Source organism: Microcaecilia unicolor, chromosome 8, assembly GCF_901765095.1.
Source record: "Microcaecilia unicolor chromosome 8, aMicUni1.1, whole genome shotgun sequence".
Classification (NCBI taxonomy): Eukaryota; Metazoa; Chordata; class Amphibia; order Gymnophiona; family Siphonopidae; genus Microcaecilia; species Microcaecilia unicolor.
The window spans coordinates 115661630-115676528 of NC_044038.1; the positions used below are offsets into that span (position 1 = coordinate 115661630).

A 14899-nucleotide genomic window follows, 5' to 3' on the forward strand; every position below is an offset into this window, starting at 1 on the left:
TTGTGATGAAATTTAGTATATGGAGCATGAGCTACTAGGGCTTGAAGCTCACTGACCCTACGAGCTGAAGTAACTGCCACCAAGAAAATGACCTTCCAGGTCAAGTACTTCAGATGGCAGGTATTCAGTGGCTCAAAAGGAGGTTTCATCAGCTGGGTGAGGACGACGTTGAGATCCCATGACACAGTAGGAGGCTTGATAGGGGGCTTTGACAAAAGCAAGCCTCTCATGAATCGAACGACTAAAGGCTCTCCAGAGATGGCTTTACCTTCCACACGATAATGGTAAGCACTAATCGCACTAAGGTGATTCCTTACTGAGTTGGTCTTGAGGCCAGACTCTGATAAGTGCAGAAGGTATTCAAGCAGGTTCTGTGCAGGGCAAGAACGAGGTTCTAGGGCCTTGCTCTCACACCAAACGACAAACCTCCTCCACTTGAAAAAGTAACTCTTTTTAGTGGAATCCTTCCTAGAGGCAAGCAAGACCCGGGAGACACCCTCCGACAGACCCAACGCAGCGAAGTCTACGCCCTCAACATCCAGGCCGTGAGAGCCAGGGATTGAAGGTTGGGGTGCAGCAACGCTCCGTCGTTCTGCGAAATGAGAGTCGGAAAACACTCCAATCTCCACGGTTCTTCTGAGGACAACTCCAGAAGAAGAGGGAACCAGATCTGACGGGGCCAAAAGGGCGCTATCAGAATCATGGTGCCGCGGTCTTGCTTGAGCTTCAGTAAGGTCTTCCCCACCAAAGGTATGGGAGGATAAGCATACAGGAGGCCGGTCCCCCAATGAAGGAGAAAGGCATCCGACGCTAGCCTGCCGTGTGCCTGAAGTCTGGAACAGAACAGAGGCAGCTTGTGGTTGGTCTGAGAGGCGAAAAGATCCACCGAGGGGGTGCCCCACGCTCGGAAGATCTTGCGTACCACTCTGGAATGGAGCGGACCACTCGTGCGGTTGCATGACTCTGCTCAGTCTGTCGGCCAGACTGTTGTTTACGCCTGCCAGGTACGTGGCTTGGAGAAGCATGCTGAACCGACACGCCCAACGCCACATACCGACGGCTTCCTGACACAGGGGGCGAGATCCGGTGCCCCCCTGCTTGTTGACGTAATACATTGCAACCTGATTGTCTGTCCGAATTTGGATAATTTGGCAGGACAGCCGATCTCTGAAAGCCTTCAGTGCGTTCCAGATCGCTCGGAGCTCCAGGAGGTTGATCTGCAGATCCTTTTCCTGGAGGGACCACAGACCCTGGGTGTGAAGCCCATCGACATGGGCTCCCCACCCCAGGCGAGATGCATCCGTCGTCAGCACTTTCGTGGGCTGCGGAATTTGGAATGGACGTCCCAGGGTCAAATTGGTCCGTATGGTCCACCAGAGCAGTGAAGTGCGGCAACTGGTGGAGAGGCGGATGACATCCTCTAGATTCCCGGTGGCTTGGAACCACTGGGAAGCTAGGGTCCATTGAGCAGATCTCATATGAAGACGAGCCATGGGAGTCACATGAACTGTGGAGGCCATATGACCCAGAAGTCTCAACATCTGCCGAGCTGTGATCTGCTGAGACGCTCTGGTCTGCGAAGCCAGGGCCAAGAGATTGGTGGCCCTCGCTTCGGGAAGGTAGGCCTGAGCCATCTGGGAATTCAGCAGCGCTCCTATGAATTCCAGAGACTGAGTTGGCTGGAGATGGGACTTTGGGTAATTTATCACAAACCCCAGCAGCTCCAGAAGTTGAATAGTGCACTGCATGGACCGGAGGGCTCCTGCCTCCGAGGTGTTCTTGACCAGCCAATCGTCGAGATACGGGAACACGTGCACTCCCAGCTTGCGTAGGTAGGCCGCTACCACCACGAGGCACTTTGTAAACACTCGTGGGGCAGAGGCGAGCCCAAAGGGCAGCACACAATACTGAAAGTGCCGTGCGCCCAGGCGGAATCTGAGATACTGTGAGCTGGCAGTATCGGGATGTGAGTGTATGCGTCCTTTAAATCCAGGGAACATAGCCAATCGTTTTCTGAATCATTGGCAGAAGGGTGCCCAAGGAAAGCATCCTGAACTTTTCTTTGACCAGGAATTTGTTCAGGCCTCTCAGGTCTAGGATGGGACGCATCCCCCCTGTTTTCTTTTCCACAAGGAAGTACCTGGAATAGAATCCCTGCCCTTCCTGCCCGGGTGGTACGGGCTCGACCGCATTGGCGCTGAGAAGGGCGGAGAGTTCCTCTGCAAGTACCTGCTTGTGATGGGAGCTGAAAGACTGAGCTCCCGGAGGACAATTTGGAGGCAGGGAGGCCAAATTCAGGGCGTATCCGTACCGCACTATTTGGAGAACCCACTGGTCGGAGGTTATGAGAGGCCACCTTTGGTGAAAAAATTTTAACCTCCCTCCGACCGGCAGGTCGTCCGGTACGGACACTTGTAGGGCGGCTATGTTCCATGGATCCAGTCAAAAGCCCGTCCCCGGCTTTTGCTGTGGAGGCGCAGGGGGCTGCTTAGGCGCACGCTGTTGACGGGAACGAGCGCGCTGGGGCTGTCCCTGTGCCTGACGAGGCCTTCGGGCCGGCTGGTTGTACCTACGCTTCGCAAAAGAATAGGGTGCAGCCTGCCGAGCCCGGGAAAAACGCCCGCCCGCGGGGGCGGGTGCTGAAGGCGCCCGGTGGGAGAGCTTGTCGAGAGCGGTTTCCCGCTGATGCAGTTGGTCAACCATCTGCTCGACCTTCTCGCCAAAAATATTATCCCCCCGGCAAGGGACGTCAGCCAGTCTCTGCTGGGTGCGGTTGTCCAGGTCGGAGGCACGCAGCCATGAGAGCCTGCGCATCACTATACCTTGGGCCGCAGCACGAGATGCCACGTCACAGGTGTCAAAAATCCCCCTGGACAGGAACTTTCTGCACGCCTTCAGCTGCCTGACCACCTCCTGATAAGGCCTGGACTGCTCCGGCGGGAGCTTATCGACCAGGTCCGCCAGCTGTTGCACATTGGTCCGCATGTGGATGCTCATATAGAGCAGGTAAGATTGGATGCGGGTCACGAGCATGGAGGATTGGTAGGCCTTCCTCCCAAATGAGTCCAGAGTGCGAGACTCCCGCCCCGGGGGCGCCGAGGCGGTATCCCTCGAACTCCGTGCCCTCTTGAGAGCAGAATCCACGACCGCTGAGTCATGGGGCAACTGGGGCCGCATGAGCTCTGGGTCAGAGTGGATCCTGTACTGGGACTCTGCTTTCTTGGGAATGGTGGGGTTAGTTAGTGGTCGCACCCAGTTCCGAAGCAGCGTCTCCTTCAGGACATTGTGCAGCGGTACCGTGGAGGACTCTCTAGGTGGTGATGGATAGTCGAGGACCTCGAGCATCTCGGCCCTCGGCTCTTCCACAGAGACCACGGGAAAGGGAATGCTTATAGACATATCCCGCACAAAGGAGGCAAAGGAGAGACTCTCAGGAGGTGAGAGCTTCCTCTCCGGTGACGGCGTGGGGTCCGAGGGAAGGCCCGTAGACTCCTCTGAGGAGAAATATCTCGGGTCTTCCTCTTCCCCCCACGAGTCCTCATCCTCGGTATCGGACATTAGCTCATGTAGCTGAGTCCGGTACCGGGCCCGGCTCGACGTCGAGGCACCGAGGCCTCGGTGTCGTCGAGGCGGTGGACTCCCGCGCCGGCGGGGACGGAGCTCCCTCCATTGACGTCGACGGGGACTCCACCTGCGTGGCGGTCGAGACCGGCACCGCAAGCGGCGGCGGGTTGTCGACAGCCCCTGCGCCGGGCTAGAGCTCGCCGGCGCCACAGTCATCGGCGCCGGGGGCGCAAGCACCCCCCGACGCCGGCACAGCCTGGCGCATCAGCCCTTCCAGGATCCCCGGAAGGATGGCTCTGAGGCACTCGTCCAGGCCCGCTGCCGGGAAAGGCGGTGGGCCGGGTAAGGGTGTCGGTGCCAGAAGCTGCTGGGGGCCAGGAGACGGCACCGAGGTGCCGGAACCCCGACGCGTCGGTACTCCACCACCGACGGAGATCTCTCCTCTCTGCGATGACGCTTCGGCGTCGACTCCCCTTCAGGGTGCACCGAGGGCTCCCGGTGACGGCGCTTCTTGTCCTTTTTCGGTGCACGTCACCGGCGCCGGAGGGCATGGAGGAGGAGGAGGCGATCCCCCTCGGTCTCGAGGTACCGGTCCGACAGGGTTCGGTCCCGTGGCTCACGAGCTGAGGGAGTGACCGGGGCCGACAGCCCACTCGGCCTCTCAACCCCACTCTCACCGGCGGACCGGCGGGCCGACGGGACCTGTTCTCCTGGGGTCGCTGCCATCGGTGCCGATGTCTCGGGCATCGATACCGGTACCGAAGATCCGGCCTTCGATACCGATGCCGTCGAGGTCGACGTCGAGGGGCCGGCGCAAGTTCCAAAAAGACGGTCCCGCAGAACTTGCCTCGCAACCTGAGTCCGTTTCCGGAGACCGAGACACAGCGCGCACGACTTGAGATTGTGCTCCGGCCCGAGGCACTGGAGGCACCAAGCGTGGGTGTCGGTCTGCGAGATCGGCCGGCCGCAGCGACCACACTTTTTAAATCCACTCGGGACCTTCGAGGACATCGACGGAAAAATCGCGTCGGCGAAGTCAAAGTCGGCAATGGTGGCTAAAATCACACCACGAAAAAACTAGCCGACCGAGCGGCCACTAGGCCGCAATGAGGCGTCCCCGCTGGAAGCGAGGGAAAAGGGGAGCGCGTGCTCCACACGCGCAGTCTTTTCTTTTTTTTTTTTTGTTTTTAAAAGAAAAATAATAAAAGGAAAATAATTAAATTAACGAAGCGCGATCCGCGTATACGCGATCGCAAGAATCCGGCGGCTGAAGTAGAGAGAGCGGCAAAGCACGACTCTCTCCAGGCGCGGAAAAAAAGGAACTGGCGGGAGCGGTCGCACACGGGCGGGAAGACGGCCGCGCATGCGCGGTGGGCGTGCCCTGCGTGCCGACCGTCCCGCGAAGCTTTTTTCCGGTTGGTGGGGGCTGCCGCGGACGTCACCCAGTCGTGAGAACAAGCAGCCTGCTTGTCCTCGGAGAAACCCCTACCCGCTAGGAAAGGTTAAATTTACCTACTTCTTGCCCCGAGCTGCAACGAATCGGTGTCCCAGTGATCAGCTGCCAGAAAGCTGTTCTGCTTCAAATCACTTTCGTTTTTTTTTTTTTAACGGAGCCAGCAGGAGGGGGGAGAAAAGGAGGGACCTGGAACCACCAGGTTTCACTTGCTCACGAAGAGCCCTCAAACCCCAGGTACTCAACAAAACCTAAACAAATAGGCTTGGAGACCTAGCCAGAGCTGCTGCTGTGTGACCACACACCTGCTGAGATAGAGAACATACTGAGGAGTTTCCGGTAGCACATGACCACATACAGGGAGGCAAAAGGATTGCTCTCTATCTCCACCTGCTGGTAGATGGACACAACCCACCAGTCTATGGATTGATCTGCCTGATGATATGGAAAGACCTGTACGGTCCATCCAGTCTGCCCAATAAGATAAACTCAGATGCGCTACTTTATATGTATACCTGACCTTTATTTGTATCTACCATTTTCAGGGCACAGACGTAGAAGTCTGCCCAGCACTAGCCCCGCCTCCTAACCACTAGCTCCACCTCCCCAACCACCGGTGCTGCCACCCAATTTCCGCTAAGCTTCTGAGGATCCATTCCTACTATTTTTGATCCAGTCACAAGTTCCAGTCCTGGTTCCAGTTTCAACACAGCTCCAGTTTTCAGTACAACTTCAGTTTCAAGTACATCCTTTGCTTCCAGACCTGGTGCCAGTTCCAGTGTCAGGGAATTGTGAAGTTCTGTACCTTGCCTGAAGAACCAGACCATTGGGATGTGGTTTAGGACCCCTTTTTGAGTCCAATTGGGCCTCAGGAACAATCCATGGACGTTTGCTGCCTACTGTTTTCATTCACTCCAGTCTATCAGCTCCAGTTCCGGTTGGAGCTTAGCACCAATTTCCAGCTCAAGCTTCAGGTTTTATCTTACCTTCAGCATACAGTACAGCTCATGCTTCCAGTTCCAGTGCAGTTTTTTTCCCCTCCAGCTTCAATCTTGCCTTCACACTCCAGTCCTGCGGTCAGTGCACCAGACCAGGGTTTTCCCATCATAGTTACCTGTGGAAGCCCAGATCTCCAGTGGGGTCCACAGGAGCCTTGCGGGGGAGGTACTGTCACGGTTACGGTCGTGCCCTTATGTTCAGACCTACAGTTTCTCTGTATCTAGCTTTGTGACTTCTCCAGTCTGTTTCATTCCTATGTTGTTCATCCTGTAAGCCAAGCCCTCACTTTGGTCTCCCTGCTTCTGCTTTATTTCCTGTTGTTCTTACTGTTAGCCAAGCATCGCTTTGGTGTCCCTGAAGCCAAGCCTCGCATTGGTCTCCCTGCTTCTGCTTCTTTTCCTACTTGTGACATCTTCACCTATTATATCCTTGTCTACCTTCCCTATTCTAGTTCATTACGTTCTTTTCACGTCCTTTGTAATGCCTTTCATAATGTAAGTAGTTATGATCATCACAATTTATAATACTGTTCCTACATTTCCTTGTTTTTACTGTATCTTTACCATGTAAGATGCTTTCTTTTACTATTTAAGCCGCACTGGACCTGCTGTATCTGGGAAAGAGCGGGGTACAAATGTAATAAATAAATAAAATCAGCCTATTCCTTTATAAGGACTCAGGGAGCTTTCCTACATTGCCTTTGCAAGAGGTCTCTTAATCTTGTGCTACCTGTTTAGATCATATCCATGCTTGGCTTTGTTCCTGAAGGTCTGTGCTGTGTTTCTCTAAGTCTTGTGTTTCAATGCTTTCCTTTGTTTCTGTGAGTTTGCTTTTGAATCTTGTTTCCTGAAAGCCTGGCTGTAGAGCCACACCCTGCCCTTGGTGTCTGTATGTTTGATTCTACCCTTGGCTCCTGCTTTTAGTCTAGCCCTGCTTTTGACTCTTACTATAGTTAAGCTCTGTGTTTAAGCCAACCTCTGTGTTTTGCCAAGCTCTGTTTCTGTATTCCCTGTTCTGTTTCCTGTGTGTGTGGTTCTTGTCTGTTTATTCTGACTCTATAGAAGCCAGCATCATACCTGATTACTTCACTGCTATCCAGCTGTGGGTGCTGGTAAGCATATTGCTTATTTGTTTGTCTTCCCTTAGTCTGCTTAATCCTTTGCCTGCAATGTTTGCTTCCTGGCTCTTGAGCTCCGTTTCTGCCAAGTTCTGTTCCTGTGTGTGTTTGAGCCAGGTTCTGCTAAAGCAAGAGTTAGCAGTGTGTAGGACAAGAAGCAGTTAGAAAAACCTATCCTCTCTATTATCAGAGCTAGGCAGGAAGGGAAAGATTTTTTTATGTATTTTTTTTGTTGTTGACGCTACAGAGAGAGGCTTGGGCGGTTGAGAGAAGCAGCCTGCCTTCAGAATAAAGGCAAGGTTAGAGGAATGAGAGGAGCAGGTAGAGGCAGTGGAGCAGTGAGAGAATGCGGGCCACCTCTTCTGTGCCCCAATGCTGCTGCCAGAGCCTCTCTTGTTTTGCAAGTTGCAACAGTCCCGAAGTGCCATGGGTCTGTGCCTCTGCAGTCACTTCCGAGTCACGGGTCCACGACCCCTCTTCCTCCCTCCACATGTCCGCCAGCAGCTGCCTTTTCCTAGCAGGGCCGACCCAGCAGTTGGTCCCTGCAGTTCTGGCGAGTCCCAGTTTTTTTTTTTTTTAATGCTGGATGCTTGTGGGTGGGGAAGGGAGCCCTGCTGTTAACGTGTTAATCAAATTATTAGCGCATTAAATGTACAGCCTTACTAATCACAGATAACGAGAACTGTTTCCCAGCACATCAAACTTATACTCCAATGATGTCAAGCCTTTCAAAAGAACTGGTGATGCAGTGCTCTGGATTTGTATATTACATGCCCCTACAATATACCTAACTGCAAACTGTGCCAACACATTGTCAGGTTCTCAGGTTCAGAACCCGCGGGGCCGGGCTCTGGAGCAAACGTGAGCCCTTGGGCTGCTGACGAGGAGCGACAGCAGCAGGCAAAACCCACCAACCAACGCTGGGCAAGCACATCGGCACCGGCAGGGACTGCAGGCACTGCCCAGCGAGCCGGAACACATGGACTGGAATCCCCCGGACTGGAGGACACAGGACTGGAACACACCGGACTGGTCCACACAGCTTCACCTGCACTTAGCTACTAAGCCCCCCAGGAGTTGAGCTCCTGGGTTCGAGTAGCCGGCAGGACTTACTGGATACCGGATGACACAGGGACCAGGACTGGAAACAGAAGTACTCCTAAACCTAAACTGATCTACGTGCTCCCAAGCCCTAAACCAGCAGGAGTGTTCCTAACAGTAAACTGACAAAAGGACTTCCTAAGCCCTATACTAAACAGGAGCTCCTAAGCCCTGCTCAAGAAAGGGACTTCCTAAGCCCTAAACTAACAGAGCAGGGAACTAAACACAAAGCTAACACAGGTGCTACTAAGCACCAAGCTACAAGCAGAGCTCTACACTAACAAGCTAAACACAAAACTAACAAGCTACCTAAGCACTGCTCTAGCAAGCTAGAAACAAAACTAACAAGGAGTTTCCTAACCACTACTCTGGCAAGCAACCAGAAGAGCTCCTAGCACTAAAAGGGAAGACAAGGGAGCCACAAGGAAAAAGCAGGGAAGCTAACACATAAGCCAAAAGTGATTCTAAATCACCAAACACCAACAGCAAAGACTGCAATGCTCCCAATAGCGCAAACACCAGAAGTACTTCTAACAGCAAACTCTGCAGTGTTCCTAACAACACCAAACCCTGAAGTACTTCTATTAGCAACAGAGCTTCCAAAGCCCTACACATAGCAATGCTTCCAAAACCAAGAGGGAAAAGCAGGGGAACCATAAGGGGAAAGCAGGAAAGCTAAACACACAGTCACCAGTGCACACTGCACTAACACTAACCGGGACCTTAGCAAAAGCAAGCAGGGAAACTAGACACAAAGTCAGAAGTGCACACTGCACCACCCTACCTAAAGCAAACACCACTGTTGCAAAGGCTCCGAAGGAAACAACACCACTTCCTTATCAAGGCCCTCCCTGATGATGTCACACTCCCTAGACCCAGGCAACAGCACACTGGCCCAGAGAGCACACTGAAACCCAGAGAGGCCCAACCCACACCAATGCAGCACCGTGAAGCACTTGAAGCCAGTACACCCAAAGAGAGGTAGAGCTAACTCAGTCCACACACACAGGTGCAGTATAGTGAAACAATTAGAGCCATGCTGCTGGAAGCTGCCAGCACAGAGAGACAGAGCCAGCTCAGAAAAGACAGAGAAAAGAAACAGAAGCCAGCTAAGAAGCTGACCCCCAGGAAAGAGGTAAGTTTGAGAGGGGTTCTGACCCCAATCATAACACACATCTCACAAGATCCCCAAATCATTCACATGCGAAAAACATTAAGAATAAAAGGGGGATCCTTCACCAGCTCATTTTCAAATGTGGCGGAACGGCGTCTACCCATTTAAGAGAATATTGGAGTCTGCTTGTCCTCAGGGAAAGAAAATTATCAGGTAAGAACGAATTTTTCCTTCCACAGCATCCAAAAAGATCAGTACAGAGATTTGTGGGATGTACCAAAGCAATCCTTCAAGTAGGGTGGGACCCAAAAACTCTGGCTAATAAAACCAAAGCCTCAAAAGTGGCATCTCCGCATGCTGCCATGTGCAGCCTCTAATGCTTCGAAAAAGTGTGGGCTGAGGACCACGTAGCTGAACGGCAAATTTCTTTGATATTGCGACTCGGCGGAGGAAGTGGACTGCTCCCTTGTGGAATATGCTCTCAAATGTGTCGGAGGTGACTTCCCTGCCAAGACATACACTGAAGCAATGGCTTCCCGCAACTACTGGGAAACCTGGCCTTAGAAGCCTGCCCCCCTTTTTTCCATCCTGCAAACAGCACAAACAGATGGTCCAAATGACAAAAATCATTCATAAGCTCCAAGTAGCACAGCAGAATACACCACACATCCAAACATTGCAGGGCCCAGTAGTCCTCCGGATAATCCTCCCTGCAGAAGGCTGGGAGAAACAACGGCTGATTCAGGTGAAACTAGTACACAATCTTAGGCAGAAAGGATGGAACTGTTCGAATACACCCTCCCACTTCTGTAAAGTGGAGAAAAGGATCCCGATATAACAGCACCCGCAGAGCCGAGGCAATTGCCACCAGGAGGATTGACTTCAGGGTAAGGTCCTTAAAGGAGAGTCGATTCAGAGGCTCAAAAGGAGGCCTCTGCAAAGCCCACAAGAGGTTAAGACTCCAGGCAAGTATGACTGCTTGCCGAGGTGGGCATATGTGATTCACCCCCCCCCCCCCCCCGAAGAAAATGAAGAATGTCCGGAAGACGGGGCATGGTGTCTTGAGAGGGAGTGCATACCTGAGCTCCCGACTCTCTACGAGATCGTCAGAACAAGTAGCGCCTTTCCCCAGATTCTTATCGGGAAAAGGAAAGGAAAGACCAGGGTTCAGTCCTCCCCCTAACCCTGGAAAGATCCCCGCTCTTCGGCAGATGACCTTGGAGAAGTTCGGCGTTCAGACGCTGGGAATACAGACGCCCGCTTCAATTGGATCCGAGTTGGTGCAATCGGATCGCAGCGTAGACGCGGCTTCGTTAAGCCCGCCTTTGATCACAGCCCCCCCCCCCCCCACGACCTGGAAACAGATTGGTGTCAGAAGAGGAACAGCGTCATAAATCGCCCGATATGGAACTGTTTTCTCCGGCAGCTGGAGGAGGACCTTCCACCACCTTGACCCCAGAAGCGATGACAACAGGGCTAACTAAGCCCATATCTCCTTCCAAACTGGAAGTAACTGTTAAGGCAAGCGGGGGTAACAGAAAACCAGCTGTGGTAATTTTGGATGCCCTGTGGGACGCCATTCAGGGACTGAATTCTTCCCTTCTCCAGGTATTAAAGGAGAAGTATCTGAATTGAAACAAACTCAGTTATCTTTATCTGGGAGGATTCAAGAACAAGAGGGGAAAACTGAATTATTAGGAGAGCTTAAAAAATTACAAAGCTTTGCAGGCTCAGTGACTAAGGAGAGAGATATTCTGGCTAGGAAGCTGGAATATCTAGATAATCAAGGGAGGAAAAATAATTTAAGATTTCTTAATTTTCCAAAATCACCTTTGATTCCTGCTATGGATATGTTGAAAAAATATTTTGGAGAGGTACTAGGAGTTCCGATGGATGGTTTTCCACCCATTGTTAGAGCTCAATATATATCTGAAATTAGATCTCTGACTTTGGAACCTTAACCTAATTTAAATCTAACTGAATTTCTGGAAAGCTCTTTAGAGGTAGTAACAGAAAGAACAACTCTCCTGGTAACTTTTGCTCTTGAACCAGATAGGAACAATATTTTTCGATTATATTTCAGATATATGAATGCAAAGTTCTTTGGTGCCAAGGTTCAAATATTTCCTGATTTAAATAAAGATACACAAAAAAGAAGACAGGAATTCATGGGATTAAAACCAAGAATTCTCGCCTTAGGTGGATCATTTATGTTAAAATATGCATATAGATGTTTAGTATCTTTAAATTCGATAAACTATGTGTTTTTTGACCCGAAGAAAATGCAAGAATTTATAATGTTTAAGGAAGAGGAAAGAGCTTCTGCCCTGAACGTTCAAACAGGTTAATACTATGCTGTTAAAACTGGCTGCGAGTGTCGGTATTTCCCCGCACTAATGCATTTGGTTTAAAAAGTCCTTGATTTATTTTCCTTGTATCTTGCCTCATAATTGTGGACTAAGTTAGAAGTGAATTTTCCTAAATTCCTGAAGAGGATAATAATTAATATTTCACTGTAAGTTAAGTTCTAGTTATTTCACTGCATTTACGTGAAATGGATGTAATATTGAAAAAAAAAAAAAAATAATGTCCGGGTGAGCCACCAACGAGATGTTACGCATGGGCCCCCTAAAGCAGGCCAATGCCGCAACCTGAACTTTCAGCGAATTTAGGGAGAGGTGCTTGTCCAAACCAGCCTGCAAGAGACTCAGAATGGCAGCCACAGAGGCTGACTACGTGCATAGCCTGGCCTCTGAGCACCAGGACTCAAACATTTGCCACACATGTGCATAGGCCACAGACATGGAACGCTTCCGTGCCTGCAACATGGTGGTAATCACCCTATCAGGGTAACCTTTCTTCCTCAGTCACGTCCTTTCAAGAGCCAAACCATAAGAACAAAGGGGGAGGGATCCTCCATGAGAACGGCCCCTACACAAGCGGATCCCTCACAAAAGACAGACGAAGAGGACTATCGACCTGAAGTCTGATCAGATCTGCATACCACGGGTGCCGGGGGCAATCACCCGACCCAGATGAGTCACGATGCAGCCCAGTACACGTGCTACCATGGGCCACTGTCAGATATGGTGAGATCCTGCGCTGAGCAGTGTGCTGCCGGGTGTGAAAAGACACGGACCAGGGTTCTGCTTGGCGGCCGAGCAACCCCGAAGTTCACCTGTGGTGACCGCTGTTCCCCGAGAGTTGAGCCCCCAGATGCGGGCGGCCAACAGGACTTATACTGAGAGGCCAGGAAAGGGGCGCCCAGAGAGACCAGCCAGAGGAGAAAAGGAAGAAGTTCAGAAGCGGGTCACAACAGAGTGACAGGCATTAGGCTAAGGAGTGTCTTCGGTCCAGGCAGGTATACAGGCGGGTAACTGACCCAGGAGTCACCAGGTCCAGGCAAGATATTCAGGCAGGCAGCAGACAAGAGAGTAATCCAGGTCCAAGCAGGGTCTTTACAGGCAGGCAGCAGACAAGAGAGTAATCCAGGTCCAAGCAGGGTCTTTACAGGCAGGCAGTAAACAGAAGAGCGAAGAAATCGCTGATGAGGCCAAATGGGAATGTGGAAATATGCCTCCTTGAGATTCAGGAAGGTCAAAAATTCTCCTGGTCGAACCACCGCCACCAAGGCCTGCAAGGTTTTCATCTGTAAATGACAAATTGAGTGTGTAATTGAGTGGAGGAGTGGCCTAGTGGTTAGGGTGGTGGACTTTGGTCCTGGGGAACTGAGGAACTGAGTTTGATTCCCACTTCAGGCACAGGCAGCTCCTTGTGACTCTGGGCAAGTCACTTAACCCTCCATTGCCCCATGTAAGCCGCATCGAGCCTGCCATGAGTGGGAAAGCGCGGGGTACACATGTAACAAAAAAACGTCCTGTTGACATACTTGAGATCCAGCCCAGGACAGGAAATACAGACTTTCTCTGGCATTACAAAATAAATGAGTAACAGCCGAGGCTGTGTTCCTCTAGCATAACAGGAAGCATGGCCTCAAGCCGAACTGAGGCGGCCAGAGTGTCTGTCACGGTTGTGGCCGTGACCCTGTCCAGACTCACCTCTTCCTCCAGTGGCCAGGTTCTGCGGTTTTACAGACTGCCTTCTCCCAGTTTCTCAAGCCATATTAAAGAGATTATTCTAGCCCTGCTCCGATGTTCCAGCTTCCAAGCCTCACTCACAAGTCATCCAAGTTTCACTCTGGTGTTTCTGTGTGCTTCAAGCCTCATTCCCGACGGCATGACATCATCAGCGAGGGCTCTCTTAAGGAACTATGAGACATTCAAACTTTAACTTTGTAACGAGGTCTCTAGAATGTTCTAGCGTTTGTATTTGTAGCACTTCTGATGGTTCTGCCTTGCCTTGAGTTCTACTTTGTTTGTCTTGCTTTGCTATTTCAGACAGTACCACCATCCCCCGCAGCTACTCACCCCAGGGAGCCATCCGGCCAGTGTCTATCCCCCTTACATCTCCAGCATCAAGTTGCAAGCACAGCAAAGCTTGAAACCCTGCACACTGTTTTTTTTTTTTTTTTTTTTATTCAAGAGGCAGGAGAGTGAGACACAAAAACCCTGGTCAGGCAGAGAGGAAGGGGCGATGGGGGAGGAAGGGAGGGACCTGGCACCACCAGGTATGCATAGAGGACACCTCAGACCCCAGAAGCTCAACTAGATCCGGGGGACCCAATCAGGAGCCAATAAATCCAGAGATGCACGGTTATGACCATCCACTTGCTAGATAGAACACTGAGATAAGGACTGCTGCACAGGACCATGTATAACAGATCTCAGATGTTCTCTCAACTGCCACCTGCTGGTAGGGGGACATAACCCACAAGTCTCTGGATTGATCTGTGGGATGATATTGAAAGCACTATTAAGTATAGCTGCTGGAGTAGAAATCTCTTGAGAATTAGACAAAACAGTACCTGTGATCACAAGTGGTCCATAGCACCTTGTACCACAGACTTCATAGTCAAAACAGATTTCTCTTTACTTTTTTTGTTTCCTCTTAGATTAAATCAATCAATGCTCACTTGATTAAGAACAAGGGCATGCTTATCTAATATAGGACAATTGCCAATATCAACACTTACAAGGGACTAATCAGAAGCAAACGCCGGCGATAGAGGCTGTTAACGCCATACTAGCGCCGGCGCTTGCTAATGCCCCATGATCAGAGCCCTCGAGCGCGTGAAACAATGCACTCGAGGGCTCTGACCGCAACTAGCATGCAAATGCATGCAAAATAGGGCTAAACATATTCATCCCCAATGATCAGCAACCAGCACGCCAAAGATAGGGTTGCTGGCCGCGGCAAACCCTACGCCAGCTCCGAGCTGGCGTTAGGGTTTGATGATCATTGGGGAGGAATGGTGAGCCCTGTCCAGCATGCAGGCCCTCATTCCCCCCAACAAAGCAAACCTGGACCCCCCTGACCCCTCCCCCCAGGTTCAGGGAGGGCTGGAGATCCGGTGGGTCTCCAGCCTCCCCTATCTCCCCTCAACAAACAGTCCCTGGTGGCCGAGTGGGTGACCAACCAACCAACCCCCCCC

General features: G+C 51.5%; 1 protein-coding gene across 1 annotated transcript in view; it reads right to left on the bottom strand.

Moving 5' to 3' along the window:
- The window catches only part of NUDCD2 (NudC domain containing 2), an 87498-nt gene that overhangs the window by 68616 nt on the left and 3983 nt on the right, over positions 1 to 14899 (bottom strand). The window lies entirely within an intron of this gene.